This window comes from Notothenia rossii (assembly GCF_949606895.1).
Source record: "Notothenia rossii genome assembly, chromosome: 3".
In the NCBI taxonomy this organism is placed as follows: domain Eukaryota; kingdom Metazoa; phylum Chordata; class Actinopteri; order Perciformes; family Nototheniidae; genus Notothenia; species Notothenia rossii.
In genome coordinates this window covers 37,159,996-37,185,990 of record NC_136901.1, presented here as the reverse complement: position 1 = coordinate 37,185,990, position 25,995 = coordinate 37,159,996, and the positions used below count along the sequence as shown (strand labels likewise).

The following is a 25,995-nucleotide window of genomic DNA, read 5'->3' as shown; positions in this document are numbered from 1 at the left end:
TCACATTTTAAGCTCTGTTTTTGGTCTCCACCGACTCCTGAGGAACATTTTTTGTTGAATGCGCCGATATATTCACCAGCTAGTATCTTAGTTTACCAGCACACAACTGCACAACAAACTATATAAAAAGGTGATATCCTTTAAAACAAAACCAAATAGCGATCAATTATAAAGACAGTATTTCACTTAAGATAGATTAGCTTAGCAGCTGCTATTCGTAGTTCCTTTTTTTGCCATCACAATAAAAATGTCCTTAACCATAACAAGTTGTTGAACATATAATATACGTCTTATTACTACGATACAGCCTTTTCAATCACTTATTTGATTCAGTATCAAATGCATACTTATATACAACCAAATAAACCTAAAGCATTTTGTTTATTTTGATTCAGGTAGCAGGATCCTAAAATGCTCATATACAGTCGATCATTTTGTATAAAGTAATGAGAAACAAACCCTTTTTTATCTTTATTTAAATTAAAACTATTCTTACCTCAAACATAGTCACAGATTAAGGTGTAGGATACAAGTGAGCTCTTATACAGCATTACATCTGTGCATGTATACATACTTCAGTACAGGATATATATCCTTTTGTATCCTACCTTATACAGTGTGTTTGCATTGCTTCTGGTCTGAATGCCTGAACGAGGGTTGGCAATGTATTTATCTGTATGCATGAGTAGCTGCATGAATATGAAAAGTTGCATGTGCCACACACATGTGGATGCGTGAGAGCTAGAGAGAGTAGAGAGACAGTGAGTTACTCCCTCCCCTGTCACTGCTTCTGTTCTAAATCCTAAATGGCAAATCGTCTCTGCAGGAAAATACCAGATGGCCACGACTAAAGCAGAGAGAGAGCAGATGTGGAGGGACGCAGGAAGAGACACCGGCTTCATAGAAAGAAGGGGAATAAAGACTGACATGTAGGAGATGAAGGTAAATGGATTAGAGCATGTGCAGGAATCCCATGCAGCCTCCCACATGTACGTTTAAACACACAGAGATACCCAGCGCGTTATCCTTCCTCCAATTAAAGCAAATCCCCGTTTATTCTGGGACAAACCTCACTTCGGCGACAGAGGTCACGTCATAACGAGACGACACTTGGAGTCACGCAACACACCCTGAACGTCCAGATTTAATTCTCTAATCCATTAAAATCCTCCTGTGTGAGGCTAAGCCTCCATAAGCAACCGGGTAACCTTCAGCACCTGGTAAGTAGGAGCAGTCGACTGACATTACAAGCTGTTTATGCTTCAAAGTTGTGTTAAGATGCTATTAGTAATGGCGTTTCCTTTTGTTTTCACGATGCAGGTGTTGCTGCCTCGAGCTTATTCAGACATCTTTCTCAACTGAGACCCTGAAATCAGCTCTGAGGGAACAATGGCAGGTGTGTGATAGCCTCTCACTATAGAGATGTCTGAAGCCCATCATATTCATTGATATCATGTGTTTTGGCAAAACTTTAAAGGAGACCTATCATGCTATATTTAAATGATATAGTGTATGAACATACTTATATAAGGTATATTTATACATTTTATTTTTCAAAATACCAAACAGATCATTTTTTAGCCATGCCTCGTTTCATTTTCGCTCTATTCCAAGCCTGTCTTTGAAAATTATGAGCAGCAGCTGACCACGCCCCCCTGCAGAAGAGGGGGGCATGAGCCGGCGAGAGTCACGTTATCATGTTTGCTCTGATTACGAGTGTGGAATAAACATGTCATCTCAGAGCAATGCATGTGTTCAAGCATATTATCAATTTGATCCAGAAACTGACCCTGAAGCAGCAGAGGTTTTGGTGGAGGTGCAAACATCTCGGTTGCAGCAGGACGTTTCTGAATGGTTAGTTGACAAGCTGTTGTCCCTATTTATTTTACTCTGTTTGTTACGATGCTTGCTACTTATTCCGTTCATATTTTGGCTAATTAGCAAGAATGCAATGTGTACAGTTTATAACTTAGAGTTTGACCCAGCAATAAGTCTCTGAAAGGCGGGGAAAAGTTGTGGCAGAGGGCAGCGGCAGGCAGGCAGAGGAGCAGGCTGCGATACACACACAAAAATAGAGAGGGTTGTGTTTTCTGACACTTGGTGAGTTCCCTGGAACACCGGGGACACATATTCATGTATAAAAGACGTACAAAGGTGCATTTCGCATGATAGGGCCCCTTAAAGGGGACCTATTACGCTTCTTGGGGTTCTCCTGTAATGTGTTATATAGGTTTGTGTGCATGTAAATTGTCTGCAAAGGTTAAAATCCTGAAACGCCTCCATTAGACTCCTTTGTTTACTTCCATAATGTAACACTCATGCCTCTATTGGCTAGCTCCGACACATTGTACGTGATAGGCTAAGGAGCGGGACATCTCTAATATGTTGACCAATCACAACAGAGCCGGCCAGCTAACCAATCAGAGCAGACTGGGCTCTGGTTTCAGACAGAGGGTGAAAAGAGGTGCAGCAGCACATGGAGACATGTCACAATAGAGACAAAGGAGGTGTGTGGTGCAGTGGGTTGTCTGTAGGTGTTCGGATCAGGGGGTCACAGGTTCAAACCCCGCTGCAGTCAGCATGTCGTTGTGTCCCTGGGACACTTCACCTCAAATTGCTCCGGTGGGGATTGTCCACAGTACTGAGTATGTAAGTTGCTTTGGATAAAAGCGTCTAACAAGTAACATGTAAGGTAATGTAGAGACACTTAATACTAAAAAGTAACAGACACATAATGCACATTCGCAATAATCAGGTATATACTCAATGGCACACAGTATGAATCCACTACTGTTCATACAGCACATTCAAAACTGAGTGGCCAAATCCACCACCTGCACAACTTTTAGATTTAGCCATGAGGCGTTGCTCCATATATGCTGTATGTTTGCAGAGGATTATCAGACATTAATCCTCACAATAAGCCACCAGCGAACAGGTGTGAGTGTTTCTCTTTGCCTCTGCACTGATCCGATAGCATTGGGGAGGAATGATATCATGTGATGCCAGGATGCAGTCTGTGTTTGATAAATGATAATATGTAGCATCATGTGGACTGAACACACATGCCGCGATGGCGATAACATGATAGGGACAACTCTGGGTCCCATGTTGTAGATTAAGGGTGTGAAAGCAGTGGTTATTAATCTTATGAATCAGGAGGAGAGTGTACTTCCTCATTGCATTTCCTGTGTGAACCTTTAATGTCTGCAGATACTGACATAAATCAAGTTCATACTATTTAAATAATGCCAACTACAACTAAAAATGACGACCGGATGAGGTTTCTGTTTCCTTTCACTCATTTTAAATACAAATACACTCATTCAAATGACCTGTAGATTCATACAGTATATGTGTGTGTTATTTGTCGACACAGTCTATCGTCAAAATCCTCGGATCAAGTAAATGGACCGCTGTCTCTCTTACTAACGTGATTTTAAGGCATGAATAAACGTCTGTTTACGAGGTACAATTATCACTGAAATGCCTCCGACACCAAACATATTTGACACTCACGCACTGTGACAGTTTGTGTTCACAACAGCAGACAGAGATGTTGCAGTGTGTGTATCAGCAGAGCCGGATTTAAAATTAAAATAATCATGGAAATGTATTTGTGTCGTCGATGCTTCATTAGCGTTTGGGCTTTATGGGAGATAAAAATATCTTTGTGCCTCTGGGAGGAGAGCGGATGAGAAGGGGAGGGGCTGTTTTCTCTTATGCGCTGAATGTGTGTGTGCACAAGCGAGGGTTTTGAGCAAAAACTTCCAGGCAAAAATGTGACAAAAGGTACAAATCACGAGCCGACGTCAGCCTCTCCAGACACCCTGCTGTGAGTCGAAAATATCTCGCGTCCTCATCTCTGCCGCCTTCACTCTGCAGCTCCTTTCATCTAAAACCACACTGCAGGCTTTTGGAAAACCGTGTGCAGCGGTGCAGGAAAACGTGGGATTGTAAGCAACAAAGAAATTGTAAGGAAATAATGTCATTCAATCACCTGAGAGCAAACTAGCAACAGGCTCTATGACTCACCTTTCGGGCCATTTCTGACAATGTCTAAATGGTGCGTCATTACACCAAATTGCACTAATTCCAGATTCATTTGTTTCGCCGTGACCTGCTGGGTAATTATAGAGTAGTACAAGGTTTTTAACAACTAGCTTTCACGTCAAAAATGGGCAGTTGAACCGAGGGATGAAAAAGAGGACAACAGCTTGAGATGAAGGACAGTTTTAGACCACAATGAGAACAGAATCAGCGAAATATGGACTCAATATATCCAAAAAGGGGTCGGAGGTCGGGGAAAAGACACCTTGAAAAGAAGCAAAGACGCATTAATATGTACCTGCATGATCCTTCATATTGGTTTTTTTTACTTTAATAACAGTCATGCCATGTGGTGATCATCTCTGTTTTTTTGGTTTTATTTCTATAAAAGTCTAAATAGGCGCATTCACACCGCAGTACTTTCCCCACAAAGGTTCATCAGAATTTAGTTCATGAGAACTCTTTAGTTCTCATTAACTAAGTACAGATCGCGTTCACACCGGAATAAATTCCTGGGGAAGGATTAGGCAAATGAAGCCGCTGACGTCACTTCTTCTTCTTCTGTTTTGGGTTTACTGGCAGGCCGCAAACCACTTCACGGCGTATGCCGGAAGTCCCCGGAGTCGGGGACTGGCTTCAGTAGACGCCTTCGAGTAAATCACCAGAATGTCGACTCCTCCTCATCTCCACCGCTCCCATGTTTTTTTTTTTTGTTGCCAGAAGTTAGTCTCTCTCCGTTGGTGCGCTGGGCTAATGCTAATAATGCTAATGCGAGGAAAATAAAATGGCGGCTTCACAAAACGTTTTGGAGTTTTACGGGGCGTGGTTTGCAATCCGACCAGCCAATAAGACATAGGAACCTTTTTCTCCCACGAAAGCCCCGGAAAAGGGGTTGAAAAAGATTCTCATTAACTAATTTTAGTTCCGGCTCTTTTTGGTGTGAGCGCGAAATTTCGGAACTATATCGGAACTAAAGTGGGAACAGTACTGCAGTGTGAACGCGGCTCATGTGACTGCAAACTAATGATGAATTCAGAATAAATATTATGTTAATATTAGATTGTTCTTGTGAGGAACTTGACAGTCATTTGTTTGACTGCAGGCGAATCGCAGTGTTAGAAAGTTAAAGGGAATTAAAAGGGTTATTATATCCAGTGCCGTTAATGTCACATGACCAATGTGTGCCGTATGAACAAACAGACGTCGCAGGAAAAATTAAATTCTATGTTTAAAAAAATCTTAATAATAGAAATAGAAATCAAAGCATATCTAAAGAAAATGTATAATAATTTTAAAGAAAATAAGTTGGTGTGTTTCAATGTAGAGATATTTTGGTCAGCACTAATTTAATATAAAATATAAGTTTCCGATGAAAGAACATGTATTTTTAAAATTAGCTACGTATTTTTTTAACCATTTATATAGAATTTTTGTACTTTTATTTTCAAATAATCAGATTTTTTTAGCTTTAAAATGAAGGACATTTTTCTAAATGGTCAGTTTATCCGGTCCATTTAAAGGACACACAATTCTTAAATACAGGGTTTTCACTGGATGGCAAACATGGCTCAACTCACTCGTAGCTAACGGGCTAAAACATGCACATAAGGATCGTCTTAGCTCAAATGTATTTAAAAATGAAACACATTTTGTTTCTCAAATCCACACAAATCAACCAAAAAAATTCTGTATTATACATTTTGCCACTGAATGTCCCCCCTCTGGTTAACAAAAACAACGAGTGCCAGGCAGGCAGGTGGCCAGGTAGTCAAGCGGGAAAACTAATTAAGAGCCAAAAGCATTGCGACGCCTGCAGGGAGACGCTGTCGGGTGTTTTGAACTTTCGTCCAAAAATGAAGACAATCAGACAAGAGCCTGGCTGGTCTCAGATCAGCTGATGGCCTGTTGGTGCGATTTAACAGAGGCACGAACACACAGAATAAAAAAAGACAAGCAGAGAAACAGGCCTGAGGGAGAGGAGTAGGAGGGAGAGGAGTAGGAAGAGGAGGAGGAAGAGGAGGAGGAAGAGCGGTGTTGAGATGTTAAACTGCAGCAGCCTGTCTTGAGTTACGCTTTCACTTGACTTGTGTTTGGAGGCATTTACAGGCCGTCTCCTGAAGAGAAGATGAGAGCCAGATGGCAGAGAAGTCGATCTAATGACACCTTGTTTCCTCGAGGGCTTGGAGCTCACAGGAAATATTCAACGTTTGAAGAGGAAAGGGGTAAAAAGGACTAATACTCTTTGGTCAGGAAGCAGAACACGAGCATTTATTGAGCTCAAAGCCTCCTTCGATCATAAATGCAACCACAGCAGTGCAGCAAGTACACAAGGTATAGGTTATTTTACCAACATAAAAACACTAAAAAGCAAATGTTACGAATATTTGATACATGAAAAAGGACTGGTTTGTTGAAAATACTGCATTAACTTTAAAAAATACTCTCAGACACCTTGTTACCTTCCATTGTATTTGAATGATATAGGCTTTTCTATACAACTCCTACTGTAACACAACAACAACGCAAAGTCGGCCATCTTTAGGTACGGATTGAAGCTGTTAAAACGAGTTTACGAGGAGCACTTGAAGGCATCACCACTGCTGATAGGTAAAGTTTGTTTCAATATAGATGTTCAATCAAAAGAGAGAATGTAAAAAAAGAAGAAGAAGATATTTAGAGCTCCTTTGTTGTCTTTATGCTAAGCTAAGCTACTGTAACGAGCTGCTGTTCGTAGCTCGTATTTAGCATACAGCATGAAATGGGTGTTGTTTTTCTTCTTCTCAAAATCTCTTCGACAAAAGTGGACCCTCCAAAATGTCAAACAGTTCCTTTAATGGATAAGAATAAGACCATTTGAAAAATATTTCTTGCTGTGATTGTCTTTGAAGAGACATGTAACACTTCAAGTGACGTCAGTAAAGGAGAGTGCTGCAGGCAAAGAAAAAAAAACTTTACACGTGGCTTCGTTTTCTCTTCTCACTTTGTCAGTTTCCGACACCTTTCTTCGATTTCCCATCCCCTATTTTCTCCCCCGAACATCTCCACCACCTCCGTTCTCTCTCTCCCGTTCACTCCTATTATCACATTTCTCTTTTCCCCCCACTCACATAATCTCACACTTTCATTTTTTCCCTGTTAGGATCTCTGAGAATCTTCCAACATCTAACAATCAGTCGTATGTGAACCCAGTTTCTGTCATCTTGATTTCAACGTTTTTAATCTCTTTGATGCACTCTGGAAAGCAGAATTATGTCAATCAAGAAAAAACAAAACTCTCTGTTGGCATCTCACGACTATTTCTGTCTAATGCAACCTAGCTGCTTTCCAGTTTTCAGAGTCGTATTTATATGCTTCAATTTGAATCTGTGTAAAGCATGTTTACGAGCATGAAAGATTATTTTGGCACTTCCTGTTTGCTGCCATCAATCACCGGGGACTTGACTTGAGCCACTCGGGCGGCACTTCCTCTCAGGCTGTGTCACTGTGTTCAGTAGCTTTTGTCAAAACCCTTCGCCCTAATCTCAACCACAAAGGAACAGTTTGGGATCTTGGGAAATATTCTATTCACTTTCTTGGCAAAAGGACAAAGAAATATTCCCAGTACGAAACTCCCTGAATCCACAAAGAATATATAAAGACTATATTCAGGGTAAATGCAGGAATCCTGAAGTCAAATGTAAGACCTTTTTTAAGACCCTTTCCATACATTTTAAGACCTCATCGCCACTTCTAGTTTCAACCGGTTACCTTGGCGACACACTTTACCTCACATTCACTATATACAGTATTGATTGTCCTTCCTCCTTATCTTCCAACCATTTGGACGCAAACTTGCATTTCCCCATAACGATGTTGTTTAACAACCGGCGTAAACGGACCTTCGCACTATCAAGCAGTGAGCGTGCGATGTCCTGTTCAGATTACGTCAAATCCAACGGGATGCCATAAATAAACTACACAGAATCACACTACACACCTACGCAATGATTACATTCAGGCAGACTGTAGAATACAACCTCTTTGGACCATTTATATACTTATTGGAAACAAGCTACAAAATGTAATACCTTGGAAAATGCCGTTTAATACTTTTTAATAGCCTTAATTTTCGCTAAATTGATTTATCAACTTTTAATACTTTGTAAGACCCCGCGGACACCCTGTTATAATGTACATTTGCTTTAGAGAGAGGAAGATTTAGTTGGCTCTTGAACATAGCAATTATAGTTTTCCCCCCAATTTCAAGTCCTTGTGCTAAGCTAAGCTAAATCGCTACGGGATATAGCGTCGTATGTTGCATGTTTTTATTTGATTGTATTTACTTGTTTAAAATTTAAAATGAAATGTGTCTTTAGGTTGGCTTACAAAATCTGTCCAGGGACTACAGATGAAAAAGAGCCTCTTGGCTAACTGTGGCACATTTACAGAAATGTTAATTAATGTGCACTGTCCCTGTTAAATAAATGAATAAATAACACTTCTTAAATCTTCGACCAAAAACGCATATACGGATATTTCCTTAATGTCCAACTTGGTCTTCAATATGAATGATTTGATTGGTAGTGCTTGTGAGGGGTGGTGCACCTACCTGGGAGACTGCACTCAGGGAAACAACATCCAAAAACAAATCCTAAAACATTGAGAAGAACAAACAAAAATGGCTAAAGACTAATTTATGCATGCTGAAAAACAAGCTGAATTTGACTCTTACTTAATAATCCCTAAACGCTTTGACTGTAGCAGATAAATGACAACAGCCTGGACCATGACGTGTTTTTTTTGCCCTGAAAACAAACAACAACAACAACAACAACAACAACAACAACACCTCCATCACACAAACAGAATCCTCTCTCTCCTTCCAACAAAGGCCATGAAACAACACCAGGTCCAAGTGACCCACATGCTGGGTCAACATCTATCAAAAGCAATGCTGATGAAAGGTCCACTCTGACTTTGATGGTGCAGGGTTTGTTTCTCACTTCCTTTTGCACACAGCACCTTTGCATGAACACATTCAAGACGCTGACTGCACAAAAACAAGACAAGTTCCTGTTTGGCTCCTGCCTCATCCCAGATGGAGAAATGGAGAGATGGAGAAAAATGCTTTTGGAGAGTTTGGTCGAGAGAAATATAATTATCGCTCATGTTATTCTGTTTTGAGGACACCAGAATAAGACACCGTTTTCTTTCTCCAGCTCCTTCGCTTCATCCACTGCACATTGTCACACTGTGTATTTGTATATTTGATGGAAACCTGCACATTTCTCACATTCTCCAAGCTGTTAGAAACGATCGTCTTCAACAACATGTTATTCTCTCCCATTGTTGGCCTGTGGTATTTATGAGTGTGAAGCATATGCAGGAGTGTTATCCTGCCATGGGAAATAAGCCGCACAGAGCGAAGGAAAGAATGGACCAGACTAGGGCTGCTCAATTCATTGTATTTTAAATCGCGATTACGATTATGGCTTGCAACGATAACTAAAACAACGTAATCGAAATTTAACGATTATATTTTTATTATTACTTTTTTTTTTTGGGGGGGTTTTCAGTTGAATTATACTTAAAGTTCAGGATAATCAACTTTTAAAAACATACTGTTCAAAAAAAAATTCTCCAATAAATGGATGTTTTCAAAGTCAATGAATAACCGCATTTAATAATCGCAATTACAATTATTGACCCAAATAATCAAGATTATGATTTTTGCCATAATCGAGCAGCCCTAGACCAGACACATGTTTACTCTCCTTATGAGTTTTCATTGGCCCTGGCAACTATATCTATTGTTTAGGAATGGATCAGTCTAACACCTTTAAGATGGGAAAGCTTAACGTGGTTTCCTTATCAGCAGATATGGGCAGCTGTGGGGTTTTTGTCTTGTAAAAATGAGCCAATATTTGGGGCTGTAACTAACTATCAACTGATTGTTTGGTTTAGAAGAAATCTGCATTTATCTTACAAATAATCTAGGCTTAATACAGTACCACAACATTACATTGTGTTTCATTGGGTCATATAAATATAGCGAGTTATCGATGGATTACTTTGTATGTTATTCAATTATTAAAATGTCAGAAAATATTGAAGCATGACCAAAAACATTTCATAGATTTGCAAGTTGGATCAAAATGTTTGTATAACCCATTGACGCATTCAGAGTGTTTCATACACAAAATGTACAATATTAGTGGAGTTTTTTTTTCAAACGTATCCTAATTATACCACTAAATTCTTTGTGTTCCTCAAGTATAGAAATACAAGAGCATTAACAAACACACCCACCCCAACATTTAAACCAGTATACGTGTTGGGTACTTTTAGAAAAAAAAAAACATTTTAAATGGGAAAAAAAATCTCAACATGTCTGCAAACTTGCACACAAGCCTCCATAAACACACACACACACACACAGCTACACAGCAGGCCTTGGTCCGGATGCCGGCATTCTCCACAGTGATAATGGGGCTGTATCTCACTGTAATGCGCAGTTCACTGAGGCTGGCTCCGCTCCAGATGGAGAGGCAGCAAGGAAAAGGAACAGGATGCCATAACCTTGCCTCACACAGTGGACAAGAGCCACAGCTGCACACACACACACACACACACACACACACACACACACACACACACACACACACACACACACACACACACACACACACACACACACACACACACACACACACACACACACACACACACACACACACACACACACACACACACACACACACACACACACACACACACACACACACACACACACACACACACACACACACACACACACACACACACGCTTGCATCTACATGAAAACAGATGCACTCAAAATACGTTTTATCGTGAAACATGTCCACTTTCAAATAGGGCTGCTCAATTTAGCAATTACGATTTTGGCTTGCATTGATTATGAAAATAACATAATCGAAATAAAACGCTTATTTTTATTTTTTATTATTTATTTTTGGTTTGGTTTTTCAGTTGAATTATACTTAAAGTTCAGGGTAATCAACTGTTAAAAACATACTATTCAAATTTATTTTTTAAGTAAATATAAATGGATAATCGTTTTTAATAATCGTGATATCAATTATTGACCCAAATAATCGAGATTATGATTTTTGCCATAATTGAGCAGCCCTACCTTCAAACACATAGTTTGATGCACAGAGGCCGACTCACCAGAACAAAAACATCCTCTACACACAGCCAACACCCACCTCCACATACACCTACAGTACACTGGCTGTAATCATGCAGCACCTCTGAGAAAAAGTTAAAGTATTTTTCGTGCGAGAAGAAAGGAAATGAGAGGATTTGTCGCAGAAAAGTAATAATGTTATTCCGCCCCATTCTGACCTGTTTAGACGAGAAAGCAAAAAAAAAGCTTCCTCTATGCAGCTCACACCCGCAGGAGCACAGCGGGGAACAAATGGAGATCTGCACGACACTGACTGTGTTAGCTTTTTGCTAATTAGTAGTTAGTAGGATTTTTTTATTTAACCCGGCTGTTTCACTGAGTGCAGTTATTTTGGCAGCCAAGTATTAAGACATCTTTCGGATGGATTTGAGTGAAATCTCGATCAGATATTCGTGGTTCCCAGAGGTTGAACTCTTTATATTTCTGTTGTAAATTCTTGTCTTATGTTATTGTAGTGTGCTTTTATTACATGTACAGCACTTTGGCTCGACCAAAAATCGTTTTTAAATGTGCTTTATAAATAAAACTTGATTTGATTTGACTTAGAACAAGACATAAATGAAATACCTTAAAGTCTCTAGTTTCAAAAGCCTTGAAGAAGAAAGGAAGAAATCCGTCACATTGCTCAAACATCAACAAAACCCCAATTATATTGGTTGCCATCTTTCAAATCTGGAGGACCTTGTTGGAAAAAGTGTTTTGATGTTGGTAAAAAATAATTGCTTTCTTTAAAAAGGGACCTGTATGCGAAATGGTTATTTTGCCAATGAAGTCGTGCACAAGCTTGTAAAAAGAGTTTTATTGCGATATGTCTCTTGATCTCGACTTGTCAGCATTTAAGAAAAAGGTAATAGGACGTGTGTGGAAGCTACATCTCTTCCCTGATCTTTAATCTACGGTAACTGCTACAAAGAAACAGAAGAACTGCTGCTAAGATGAAGCTCAGGAAGAAAACAAAGGGGGTGGAGGGAAACATGAGGGATAAAGGAAGAGGAAAGACAGAGAGAGGGGAAGGAGAGCAGGATGAAGGAAAGAGAGAGGAAGGAGAAGAGAGGGGGGGGAGTCTGAGTCATCGTCAGTTTCAGGCATCATGTGAGCCGAAGGGGGAGAACATACACGCACACACACACACTTAGAGGAGAGGCAATCTTTAATGGCAGCTCCCCGTTTTCTTACGGCGACGTGGAGTCAAACGTTCAGGGACCGTGGGGAATGGCTGTCCATATTGGAGCCATTGACCTCCACACACACACACACACACACACACACACACACACACACACACACACACACACACACACACACACACACACACACACACACACACACACACACACACACACACACACACACACACACACACACACACACACACACACACACACACACACACACACACACACACACACACACACACACACACACACACACACACACACACACACACACACACACACACACACACACACACACACACACACACGTTGCTCAGTCCATACACCAACGTCCTCTTCTTATTAGAGAGGCAAACTTTAAGTTTATCCAATTATTTTTTTTTTGATTTAATTTTGATTGTCTTTTTGTTGCATGTTAACTTGCTTTATTTGCATATATTTTATTTATAATTCTAGTTCTATCTTATCTTGTCTTTATTTCATTTATTTTTTTATCTCTTAACGCCGTCATCTATGTTTATTTATCTGTGAAACCCTCTGAGACTAAATGGTTTTGTGATATTGGGCTATATCAATAAACTTTGATTTGATGCTTCAGACTCCAGGCTTGGCCGAAATTGTCAGATTTCTCTTTCCCGCAAACTATTTTCCTCTTCAACTCGTCCTTTATTTCTCTTTCCCTCCTCTGCATTGTCCCTTTACGAGATTAAGTGCGCCGGTACAAGCGGAGAAGATGGGTACATTTCAGAGAAAATGAAACTCAGTCCATCACCCGGCATCAGGGGAAATGTAAGAAATGTAACCGGCGTACTCTACCTGCCTGCTTTCATTGCCTCTTCACATTAAGGCTCTGTTATGGATTTCTATAATAACACCGGTTGATGAATTCTCCGCATGTCTACAAGCGGCTATTTCTCATCCGCCTTATTAAAGGTAATAACTCAGAGTTAAATGATTGTTCCTGTTGGCAGAGCAGGTCTACGGGGGTGTTTGTGTTTATGTTGGCATCTGTTGACTGACGAGGGGGGGGGGGGTGAAACTCGTTCTGTTGGACCAGAGTCTACTGCCATGAAGCTGAATTAAGAAATGTGGCGTATATGATAAATGCTAATGGCCTACAAACGCAAATGCAATGAATCCATTCCCTATCAAATAACAATAAACACAATGTCAAAGCTAGTTCACTGATGTCTTGCTGGTGTAATGTTCTGATAATTAGCATTCAAGACGAATACCAGCATAGCAGAAGTATGGTTGGACAATATAGCAAAATAAGTCATCAAAACCTGTTGTTTTTGTATTGATCAATTATCATGAATAATAATAATGCTACATTTTCCAGTTTTATAAGTATTCTCCTTTACAAAGTTACCTACAGAAACCAGAAGGGTAGTGATGGTTTCTAATAGTCCCTTGTTATTTTAAGGTAAGCTTTGACAAACGATTACAATGTATTGGCTGTGTGTCTAGTATTTGGTAAATGGATTAAAAAATGACTTAACATAATTATTGTTGTGTTTAGAGATGTCCCGATCCGATCACGTGATCGGGGATCGGAGCCGATCACGTGATTTTCAAAAGATCGGAATCGGGAGAAAAAAATTGGGGATCGGATTTCTTTTTTTTTTTTTTTATAGTTTTTTTTATTCAATGTTACAAAACAAAAATGACCATGTTCAAGTCTTAAAGTCATCCTGAGGCCTTAGTTTTGGTTTCAAATTACACAACATCATGTATGTGTTGCTTCTTTGGGGCTTGTTTTCATAGACCTGGTTGCTTATTTCTCTCAAATCTGGCAACAGAGTGGGCAGGGCGCAGTGTCTAATAGTAGCAGTAAGCTAACGAGTACTGATAAGCTTTATTTTGTTTTGATCCAACGCTGCACAAATGAACTGATCCAATGCTGCTGTGAAAAAAAGAAGCTATATCCATGTTGGATAGAATATCCAATTTAAATAAAAAAATAACCTTAAGGGACAACTTGAATGCTTTTTTTTCTCTTAATGCATTGCATAAATATCGGATCGGGAAAAATCAGTATCGGCAAATTGTCAAAATCAAATGATTGGAATCGGATCGGGAGCAAAAAAAGGTGATCGGGACATCCCTGGTTGTGTTCAAGATTGGTTAATTGCACAGCGATAATAATGCCTCTGTCAGGTATTTGATTTTAAACTAAACTAAGACAAAAATCGAGATTTGGACCTCATATTGACGCTGAACTTTAAGCTAGTTCATTTGAAAGTTGTTGAGAAACTTTACTCAAAACCACTAATGCCAAGTACCTGGTGGTGATATACTGTAGGGGGAATCTGGTTTCATTTGGTAACCATGAATGTATAACAATAAATCGTGATAATCCATCAAATAGTTGTTGAGAAATATCACTCAAAAACGAAGATTAACCTTTGTCTATCTAGGGGAAAGGTAAAGGTATCACCACTGGAGTCATTAGGATCAATCCTGTGGGAACCATGAATATCCACCAATATCAAACCAAACTTTAATATCTAAATCCATGATTAAACGTATCCTTCAAGATACATGGTTAGTAATGTTACACAAAGCGCACTTCCATATCCCAGACGTGCCCATAATTACAGCAAAGGACAACCTCAAGGGTATCGCTGCCTTTACACCTTATAATTACCACGTGTCAACTGAATTATTACGAGACATAGATGTAGTTTATCATCATAAAAGGTTAGCTCCTTGGTTACCCATTAGCAACCAAAACAGCTTTGACTTCTTCCAGTAATTATCACCGTGGCTTGAACGCAACTTTCCTCACCCCTATTGCTACGATGCAATTACGGCTTATGTAATACAGCTATTTAATACAGCGATTACACATCCTTGTTGTCCCGCTAATGTGAGACGAGCCGCTGTGTGAGGTCTTTAAAAAGGAACGCAGAGTTATTTAATGTTTCCCTCTCATTTCCTCATTATGTGCCCCTTCCTGTTAATGCTGAAGTAAAGTGGACTTTCCTGCTCGATTGTTCCCCATCTGTCGAATCCCCGCCGAGAGACTGTGGACAAAACGAGGCAGAGAGCAGAGCTGTGATGACTAAGGTGTTATTTGTAATAATATTGTGTGAATCTGTAATGAGATGCATGCAGGACGCCTTCAAACAGTTAGAAAACAGCAAAAACAAACTGGATTTTAAGGGATTTTGTGTGGCGCTTCAGTCTAGAAACTGACTCACGGAACGGTATCTATTGATACTTTGATATACAGTCATTTGACCTCGTGAATAAGAGCTTGTTCTGAATAGAAAGTGCTTCAAAGAAAGCAACAGATATGGATCCGGACTGAAATCAAACAACACCAGAGGTGGATCGTGGGATGCTCGCTTCCCACCTCGGGTTTTATTGTCTCTAAAGACTCGGTGAAAAAGGTATAACATGAAAGCTTCTTCTAGTGCGGCCCTTTGTGCAACGGTACAATGCATTAGTGCGAGCTGAAACACTTCAAGCACGAGGTGGGTACACAGGTCCCCTGAGGGTTACATAAACAAAATACACAGAGCAAGTTTTTAAGCCCGCATCAAATTTCATCAGTTTGAGCGGAGAGAGGATACACATGTGTGAGTTTCTCATCTCTGTGTCTGTGAGGTTAACCTGATTCCTGAGGCTTTCTATACCACAAATTAGGGCTGCTCGATTACGGCAAAAATCATAATCTCGATTATTTGGGTCCATAATTGATATCACGCTTATTAAAAACGATTATCTATTTACTTTGAAAACATCAATTTATTGGAGAAAACACATTTGAACACTATGTTTTTAACAGTTGATTACCCTGAACTTTAAGTATAATTCAACTGAAAACCAATAAAAAATTAATTTAAAAAAATCTTTTTTTTTTAATAATAATAAAAAAATAATCGTTTTTTTTTATTATGTTGTTTTCGTAATCGTTGCAAGCCATAATCGTAAATGCGATTAAAATACGATTAATTGAGCAGCCCTACCACACACACATTACACTAACATGCACATGCGACCATGAACATGAGGAGCGGAAGGAAGTAATAGCATAGAAGCAGGAAAATACATGTTTGTGGCTTAAACGGACAAAATCAGGAAGCATATTTCCATTTTTAGATGCATGACATGGATGCTGAGAGAGAGAGAGAAAGAAAAAAAAGGGAAATGCAATGCATAGGATTTAGGTTTAAACATGTGTTTCACCAGCTTGTTGTTGTCCAGAATGAGTATTTCAACATTTGGTCTGATTAAGGGTGACACATGAAAACGGCCGCTCTGAATCACCTCACTGAGGCCCTCATGGCTCATCAGCTGTTTAAGACCCGTACTTCCACCCACTCCACTAGTTCTTTCATCTCACACACACATATTCGTCATCAACTACAGAGCAGATGAAGAAGCACAAACACCCCAGACCCCCCGAGAGGCACGGCCAGCTTTTCCCCGTGTTCGTCTGTCGCACTACTAAAAACTGGCCAAAAAGTGTTCTTTTTGCCACACTGGCAGATAAAACATAAAAACGCAACAGGGTTACTTCAGTTCAGGAGTTTGCTGCTGAACCGTTTTCTGTGGGACTACTTTTTTTGCCGAAGAAATAGTCCCTACAAAAATGGTTGACACTATTTACAGCACGACACACCACAATCCACCCCCTTCATTGTAATAATACCCCACTATTAACCCTTATTCTATCTTAGAAACTGGACTTTCCCACAACCCCTGAAGGCAACACGTAGGTTAATTCTGCCTGGAAGTTGCTGCAGGAAGCCAACCTGCCTGTTAAAGTAATCGTGACTTGTGTGTTTTTGTGTGTGTGTGAGGATCTGTGCAGATGTGGTTGAGAAGACCATGTGAAATGCATCAGCTCGACAGCACTGAGGGGGACTCGGGTGGGGGGAGGGGGGGTTTGTGGTGCAGCTGACTACAAAACATCCCGTCTCATGATGTTTACCCCAGGAAGTAGCAGATAGTTTGGCATGATTACATTTACTGTGTGGAAACAATTTAATGCAGGGACTCAATTTGATTATTAAAACTGATGTGAGCACTAGAGAGAGAGGGAAAGGCAATCAATACTTAACAAAATATCCTGTAACACCTCAAGCACACACAGCCACACACACAGACACATACCGCAGTACTGTATTCACCTCCCTCACCTCCTGCTGCTTCAATCGAATCAACGCCTATCAAATCCAATCAGACCCACTGAAGCGTTTCATTTTGGAGTCGAGCGGTGGAGTTATATTATGCAAACGGGCGAAGGGGAATGGCCTGAATTGAAGTGTGTGTGTGTGTGTGTGTGTGTGTGTGTGTGTGTGTGTGTGTGTGTGTGTGTGTGTGTGTGTGTGTGTGTGTGTGTGTGTAACCACATGTTTGTGCTTGTGTGCCCATCTGTACTGTTGCTGTTTGTGTGGCTCTTTCCGACTGTGTAGGCTTAGGTGTTGTGCGTGTGTCTGTGCGCGTGTGGATCACTTCATCCATTAATCTAGCCACTGTCAAACCGATTGGGCTTATGAAACACTTCCACAGCTGTGTTAAAATAGGCAGCACCATCACTGAAATTACTCAAGTTTTTTTGGCACAAAATCACGCTTAAGGCATACCTTTTTCATCCAACCCAAAGGAGGAAATTTTCTCTACAGCATGACATTCGCATGGATTCAATTACATCAGAGAGCAGATAACAGCATGAACAGTGGAAGCAAAAAGTAGCTTTTTGCTGGTGTAGGCGTCACTTGTAGCACAGCAACCAACTGACCACGCAACCAAGCAGTTGCTGCAGGGATTAGATCTGTGTTATTGTTGTGTGTGTGTGTGTGTGTGTGTGTGTGTGTGTGTGTGTGTGTTGTGTGTGTGTGTGTGTGTGTGTGTGTGTGTGTGTCCATGTGGCTGCAGCCTGAGATAGAAAGGCTTAACCATAGCAGGATTAGGGAGTTTATAATAAATCAATGCACATGTTTCAGCTATACAACCTACTTATCAAGATACAAATCTTCTTTAGGTTAAAACCATTATGACTGGATGCTCATTTCCGATTCCTATATGATATGATATTATATTTTACATGTATGCTATGTAACCATCAACATAATCATCATGCCAAATACACCGACCTGCAAATGAAATGATACATTTTCATATACTGTAGAATAGTGGGTAGATTGGTTTAAAATCTATAAAAACAACCTAACAAAAAAACACCCTTCTTGTTGCATCTAGGGGTCGGCAAGTAAGTTTGGCCTTGGGCCAATTTTAAAACATAACTAAAGGCTTATTTAAGTAATTGATTGTTAAAACATGTGAGACGTTTGAATGCTTGGGGCGGGGGGGGGGTGCTAGTGAACTGTCAACGGGGGGGGGGTGGGAGCCTCGCTGCGGTGCCGTTCAGTGATTCTCCAGATTCTACAGATTGCCAGTCCGCCCCGGCTCACAAGCTTATTAAGATCCAAAGCTTTAGTGCGTTTTGAACACAGCCAAACTTGACAGTCTCTTCTCTGTCATTGTAGACCGAATGCTTCTCGTTTTGCGCCGTCCCATTCAAATGACAATCACATTTCCAAGCTCGCGCCAGGGCCGGGGGATGGGGTTACAACGCTCGCGCCTTGTGCTGCATTCACTTACACTCGGACATTTGGGATTTTCTCTCATAAATGTCCGATGAGCCAAAACCTTTCTTTCAAAACAATGCTGCCAACTGGGGTGGCGGCATATGCACCACCACCCCTCGCCCTCCATGATCAAGCGGCTTCTCCGATTTTTTTCTCCGAACTTTGTTACTGTTCACATAAAAGTAAACATTACGTTTCAATGATTTAGTGAGCTGGTGTTGTCATTTTTTTTAAACCACAAACCGCATGTTGGCTATTTCAGCACCACGCGCAGTCCACCTACTTATTGATCCACTATCAGCGTCAGTGCACCCCGCTGCCAGATTGTGCCTGTGCTGTGTGTCATTCACTCTCAACATGGATTAAAGTACAATAAGCATTCTTCAGGTGTATGTAGATTCTCTATTCGGACATTATAGCCTATATGTGCGACTGTTTGTCCGATATTGTAAAAAAAATATATATATTTGTATTTTATTTTTATTCTCAAAATAATTTTCCGGGCAAAATATTACTGCTGACGGGCCGCCTATTGCCGACCCATGATCTAGATGAAATAGAAATCTGTGACAGGGAATAACAACCGGTGATGTAACTGGAAGCTGTACTTCCCCTTTCAGGCATTACTTCCTGTTTGCAGAGCATCCAGTGTCTGGGTGACCACCACACAATGAACAGGTTGTTGTAGACTGCTCTGAGTGGTGTTTTCACTCCGTGTTCGCATTATCATTTCCTAGGCCTGAGACGGATATATCAGACTGAGGAGGACAGTTCATAAATACAACAAGTCAGCTCCGATGTTTAGGGCGAATACTCAACTCTTGGTTTTGCCGTTTCTAAGTTTATAACATACCATGCTGTAAAACTGAATGGCTTTTTGTACAATGACGCAGCTGTGCAATGATTTGACTGACAAATGAGGTTCAGCTCGGGGTTTGTAAACTGATTAGTCATATCATTTAGGTTAAGGTGATAGCCAGTTAATCAATGGGAAAGTCTTAGACATAATTTGTCAATTAAGCATCAAGGATTTGTGTATTAAGACAAAGCATGAGTCAAGGAAGAAGCTCTTAAAATATTGGAGTGGATTGGCATTAACGGATATCAGATTTATTCAACTGTCCAGTTCTCTTCATCATTTCAAGCATTGTCCTGGCCTGCCGGATCTACAATGTGTTGCATGTTCTAACCTCGAGATATTTTGCTTGTTGCATGTATAAAACATGTGTAATTGTTGGTCCGGAAGAATTAAATGTTGAGTTAGAAGTCGGCATCTGCTCCAATGGTTGAATCTGTAAATAGATACCTAGAACCGACCTGATACCTAGAAGAGAAGACGATGCAAACGGGAGAACGTAACACAGAGTATAGGCAGTGATGTAACCAATGACAATGACCCTCTGTAACTCTCTGAGAGTCCAGCGCACACAGGGTGGAAGTTAACAAGCGCTCAGTGGGGGGGGCTGGGAGACAAAAGGACGGGGTCGTCTGACAGTGACATATTCTTCCCCTCTGTGTAGCAGGAAGTGACCCTTTCAGAGGGGCTGAACAACACGGGTGGTTTTCATGACATCCGAGTCATTACTTTGACACAATGCACTTCGACAGTAGAGTTCTTAATTACCCTTAATTGCTGTGTTGACGTGCATTGTTGCCGGATCAGGCTAATACTGGGCTTTATTAAATATTGAATGTCGGCCTGTCAGTGTGGAGGCAACGGAGGTTAGTCTGGGTCTCATGATAATTAAAACTTTATACACCGACAACAATGCAAGCCTTAGGTTCAAGGTTCAAGGTTCTTTATTGTCAAACTAACATAGCTACAGAGTAATTATGTCGTTGAAGATCTTAGGTCCCAGGCTTCTCCAACAATGCAACACAATAATACAGATAAGCAGACAATATTAAAATATACTATATTAAAAGTAATACAAAAAGAAAAATTCTTTAGATCCTCAATCCAGTAATGAATTGGAGTTCAGTTGGTTCCAAGCAAGTTTTACATCTACACTAAAATGTAGAACTTGCTTGGTTCTAACTGGACTCCAAGTTTCTTTCTATAATCAAGCCAAAAAAGCTTTTAGTGCTCTGACTGGAGCTTTGTGATGCCTCCTCCTGAGGAAGGCAAATGCCAATCTGGGAATTGTAAGTGTTTTTGACACAACATATCTAACAAATAAGCTAATGGAATAACTGTTTGAAAACTATTTTCTATGCCTTAGATTTTGTGCATTTCTTTACGAAATGTCGATATGAAAAATACAAAAATATATAGTTGAACTTGTATTGCTTTACAAGATAATTGGCTACATTTTAAATGTTGTTTGTGCACGATGAGTCAAATGACTAAACTGTGAAAATAGAGTTATTAAAATCTGCTAAAATCTTAATTTCTAGGGGTTTAGCTGGCCACATTAACTGACCTGTAAACGGTGAATTTTTAACTCAAATATGTATTGTACTGTAAGTCAACAACAGTTTAAAACATTTGATATTTAATTTATATTAAAGGTCCCATGTCATGCTTTTCCGGTTATTACCCGTCCCCTTGTGTGTTATGAAGGTTTTTATGCATGTAAACGATCTGCAGAGTCAAAACCCTCAAAGTACACCCTGTAGCGAGTAAAACTCAACACAGAAAAGACCTCCCCGAAACGCCTCGTTGGAGATACGTCACTGTCCATTTGATTCTTCCGGGTAACTCATGATGTCATGCGTTACCCGGAACCAAATGGACCAATCCGTGGAGCCGTTACGTTACGTCCGCGGAGCCGTTACGTTAAGCCCCCGCTGATTGGTCCAAATTGACCAATCCACGGACTTCCTCACACACACACTCAGTGCAGGCAGCCCTGCTGATCTCTCCTCCCTGGCTGCAGGCTGATAACAGACAGTTGGGATCGCGGCGAAATTCTCTATGCAGACCCATTCTCACAGCGTTTATCAACCTTTTTCTCACTCAATATCAAGCCACACTTATTGTTTTTACTTCGGCTGTGAGTTTGTGTGTGCTCAGGATGAGTTTGGCTGTGTTTGGCTGTCGCTAAACAAGGAAACAACACCTCCACGGAGCTCAGCGCGATTCACAACGTCCCAACCAATCAGAGCACACTGTGCTCACAGGGAGGGTGGGGGCGGGAGCTATTGGAGCTACAACGAGCCGTTAAAGGCAGAGAGTGAAATTCAGTGAATACACAGTTTACAGAGATGCTGTTTGAGAAACCAAAGTGAGTTTGGAAAATTGCACAATATAAATCTATTCTAGTAGACCTCAACAATGGAATTATGATCAGTGGAAATGGCCATGACATGGGACCTTTAAGTCATGCTCCATTATTTGGAAGAATGAATGATGAAGCTTGAAAGAAAACAATATTTTCTTGGCAGTATTTTACAGCTTTTGATATCAAATGAAAGAGAGAGAGGAAATGGATCAGATGTTTCTGAGTCAGGTTTCGTCGGTACGATATTCCATTCCTCATTTTTTCTATGGTTGCAGAAGTGACTCAATACCAGACTTTCACATTTTGGGTACAGTTGAGTCAATTTAAGGGTTTCAGTTCGTTGTGAAAAGGAGTGAAAACTGTAACTACAATTGATTTTTTTAGGGTTACCTTGACGTTTATTGTATTGGGTGTTGTCTGGAATCTGTGAGATTGAACAGTTGGCTGAAAGAAAAGTCCATTCAAGAAGGGAAAAAAATGACATGTTTTTCTTTTGTTTTGATTGTGTCGAGTTACTCCAGTTTACCGCTGATCTTCCCGAAAACTGTTTGACTCAGCGCCTGTAAACAGCCGACCACAAACATTCCCCTGGCGGCGGCGAGGGGACAACCGACACCACACACACACACACACACACACACACACACACACACACACACACACACACACACACACACACACACACACACACACACACACACACACACACACACACACACACACACACACACACACACACACACACACACACACACACACACACACACACACACACACACACACACACACACACACACACACACACACACACACACACACACACACACACACACACACACACACAGAACCCGAGAGAGGAAGCACATTTCTGCTGCGCTGCCCACTTTTTTTTCCCTTCACCGTCCGAGAAGATGGATCGATATGTATCAGAGAGGAGACAGGCACCTAAAAAGCTGAGTCAAGGCGCACACACACACACACACACACACACACACACACACACACACACACACACACACACACACACACACACACACACACACACACACACACACACACACACACACACACACACACACACACACACACACACACACACACACACACACACACACACACACACACACACACACACACACACACAGAGATATTTCTACTTGTATGCATGTGAGGACCCTTGCTTCTAACCACAATGACCACAGCTCAAAACTCATATGTTATCCTTTAAAAAACCCTCAACAGGAAACCACTAACTTCCAAAAATGCAATTCTTGGATTACAGGGATGCTAACTGTTGTAGCATTCACTGTTTCGAGAATAAATAAAGTTGACCATTTTGCCGTACTGGGATTGTTTGAAAGCGTGGAGGGATAATATGACTGGAATGCAGCCTCGCAGGAAATGGACTGACAGCTGTCATGCCGTACAAGTGTCACACAATCGGTAATTGTGTGCAGCATATGGATGAATGTACTGTATGTGTGTGTGTCGCAAGGGGTCAGGGTGCAAGAGAAGGACAGTGGAGAGATTAGGAAAATCAATCAAGCAAGTGTCGAGTTAACTGAGGAATCGTTTGTCACTTTGACACAACCTTGAACTCTGTGAGATAACACTTTTCTGAGAGGTGACGATAGACTTTTAGACCAAACGAGAAAATGAATCGTCCTAAAAAATCACAATGGCTTTCACTGCTTTGTGGAATACTGCCAGTAGTCTATTAACTGCGCAGTTATGAGTTCCTAAGAATGAACAAGAAATGTATGCAAAACATCACCTAAAAATAAAGTGTTAGCTTTGCAAAACCTGTTTCTGTTGTGTTATTGCCTTTTCATGTTTTATTTGATGTATTCCGCATAAAATCTAAGCCAGAACAACAACAATATTAGCAGAAAACATCTATGACAATATCAGGGGATTTAAACGGAGACAATACTGGGATTTTAGGTTATATAAAACAGCTTTTGGTGAGGGAGAGGAGTACTAGTCACCCTCATCCCTTCCAACACTCCGGACAAATCCATTCATAAAAGACCCACCCCTTCCACATCCGCACATACACACACACAAACACACACTCACAATCACACACACAGCCATCCGGGACGTCACAGGTGGTCTCCGGCAGTTTATTACCACCTTCTTCCTGTGTGTGTGGGGTTTTTAATGCAGAACATTATTGATAAACTGGCTACCGTGACGCGTACAAATACAGATGTATGACCCAGCTTTAAAAGACTGAGTAACACAGCTATAGGTTAATATTGTATAAGTTATGCAACTTAATATGATTCAATAGAAAGACACTTTATAATATCAATAGCTCTTGTCTCTGTAGGAATATTGTGGGAATATTCGTCTGGCAAGTAATGAAAAGGACATTGGTGAATGCCTCCAGCGACACTAAACCCAATCCAATTAGTTGAATCAATGGTGTGTTAAATGCCCTCCTCGGAATGGGAAATGTACCAACTTGCCACTTAACAGTCAAGTTCAAGACTGAGTCATGTCAAGTCAACAAGGCGTTGCAAATTTCACATGGCTCGTTACTCCACAGCACATTTTAGATATAGAAGGAAGTCCTGTTTCTATTTAAAAATATGTTGATTTAGTTTTTTGGAGATAAAAGGAAGAAGGAGTTGCAACACATGTTCATTTGAATGAACTTGATCTTTCCCACCTCAATCGACCAATTTTATACCAAAAACAAGTGGGAAAACTGCATTTTACAGCCCGACTGTGAAGAAGCCAATCTCACACAGACATCAATTATTGGTTTATTTGTTCAGTTATTGTTGTCAATCGTTTTTTTGCAGAAAGTTGTTGCAAAACATGTTAATGACTTTGACTAGATAAAAAAAACAATGGTCTCTATTTAGGCCAGGAAAGCCCCCTTCATCCCTCCCCAAAATGTGATGCCAAAGCTACATTTTACAGACAGGCTGTGAAGTATCTCACACATACATCATGTAACATTACGCAATGAGGGAAATTATCTTATCCCTGACTGACTCCCAGCATGATGCATTTAATGAACTACACCCGGGAGGAGTTTGTCTTAAAGAAATATCTCCAAACACAAAAAATACAGCGTGTTGCATTTGAGGAAATTAAAGAGAAAAAGAGACTCGGTACTCACCCCGGACGCAGCGAATATGAGTCAGCTACAGACGGGGAGAGATGATGGGAAGATAATCTCCTCCGGAACAGAAAGCAGCTCTGTGGGAATGTTATTTCGGCCTGAGAGAGGATATACGGGAAGAAGAAGAAAAAAAAGTCGACTCCGTCAGTCACTTTTTGCAGCTTTAAGTCGTGCAAGGATGGGTTTTATTGTTTGGCATCGGCGTGGGGAGACGGGTCCGTGAAGGGGGCACCGGGGAGATGAAGTGTCACTCAGTGTGGAGAGAAAGAGACAGAGATATTTAGGAGGGTCGTGAGTCTCTGTCCGCGTGCCTCGCTATCCGCTGCTCAGTCACCGGCTGCAGAAACGTGGAAACGCCTTTTTCTCTTTTTCTCTTTTTCTCTCTCTCTCTCTCTCTCTCTCTGTCTCTCTCTCTCTGTCTCTCTCTCTCTGTCTCTCTCTCTCTCTCTCCCGCGGTCACGGTTAAGCACGCTGTCTGATTCATCCAGAGATCCTCTATTGCAAACGAAGTCTCACTCTCTCAGTAAACCCATTGATTGACTGTATATGCGTAATCCCTGAGTGACTGAATGTTTGCATGGAATAAAACACAAA

General features: G+C 40.7%; 1 protein-coding gene across 1 annotated transcript in view; it reads right to left on the bottom strand.

Annotated features, from left to right (window-relative positions):
* pea15 (proliferation and apoptosis adaptor protein 15) overlaps positions 1 to 25,759 on the bottom strand; it is a 54,085-nt gene extending 28,326 nt beyond the window's left edge. The window contains exon 1 of the mRNA XM_079672778.1: positions 25,399 to 25,759. The gene's annotated coding sequence lies outside the window, so the exon portion shown is untranslated. The remainder of the gene's footprint in view (positions 1 to 25,398) is intronic.
* Positions 25,760 to 25,995: the final 236 nt, after the last annotated feature.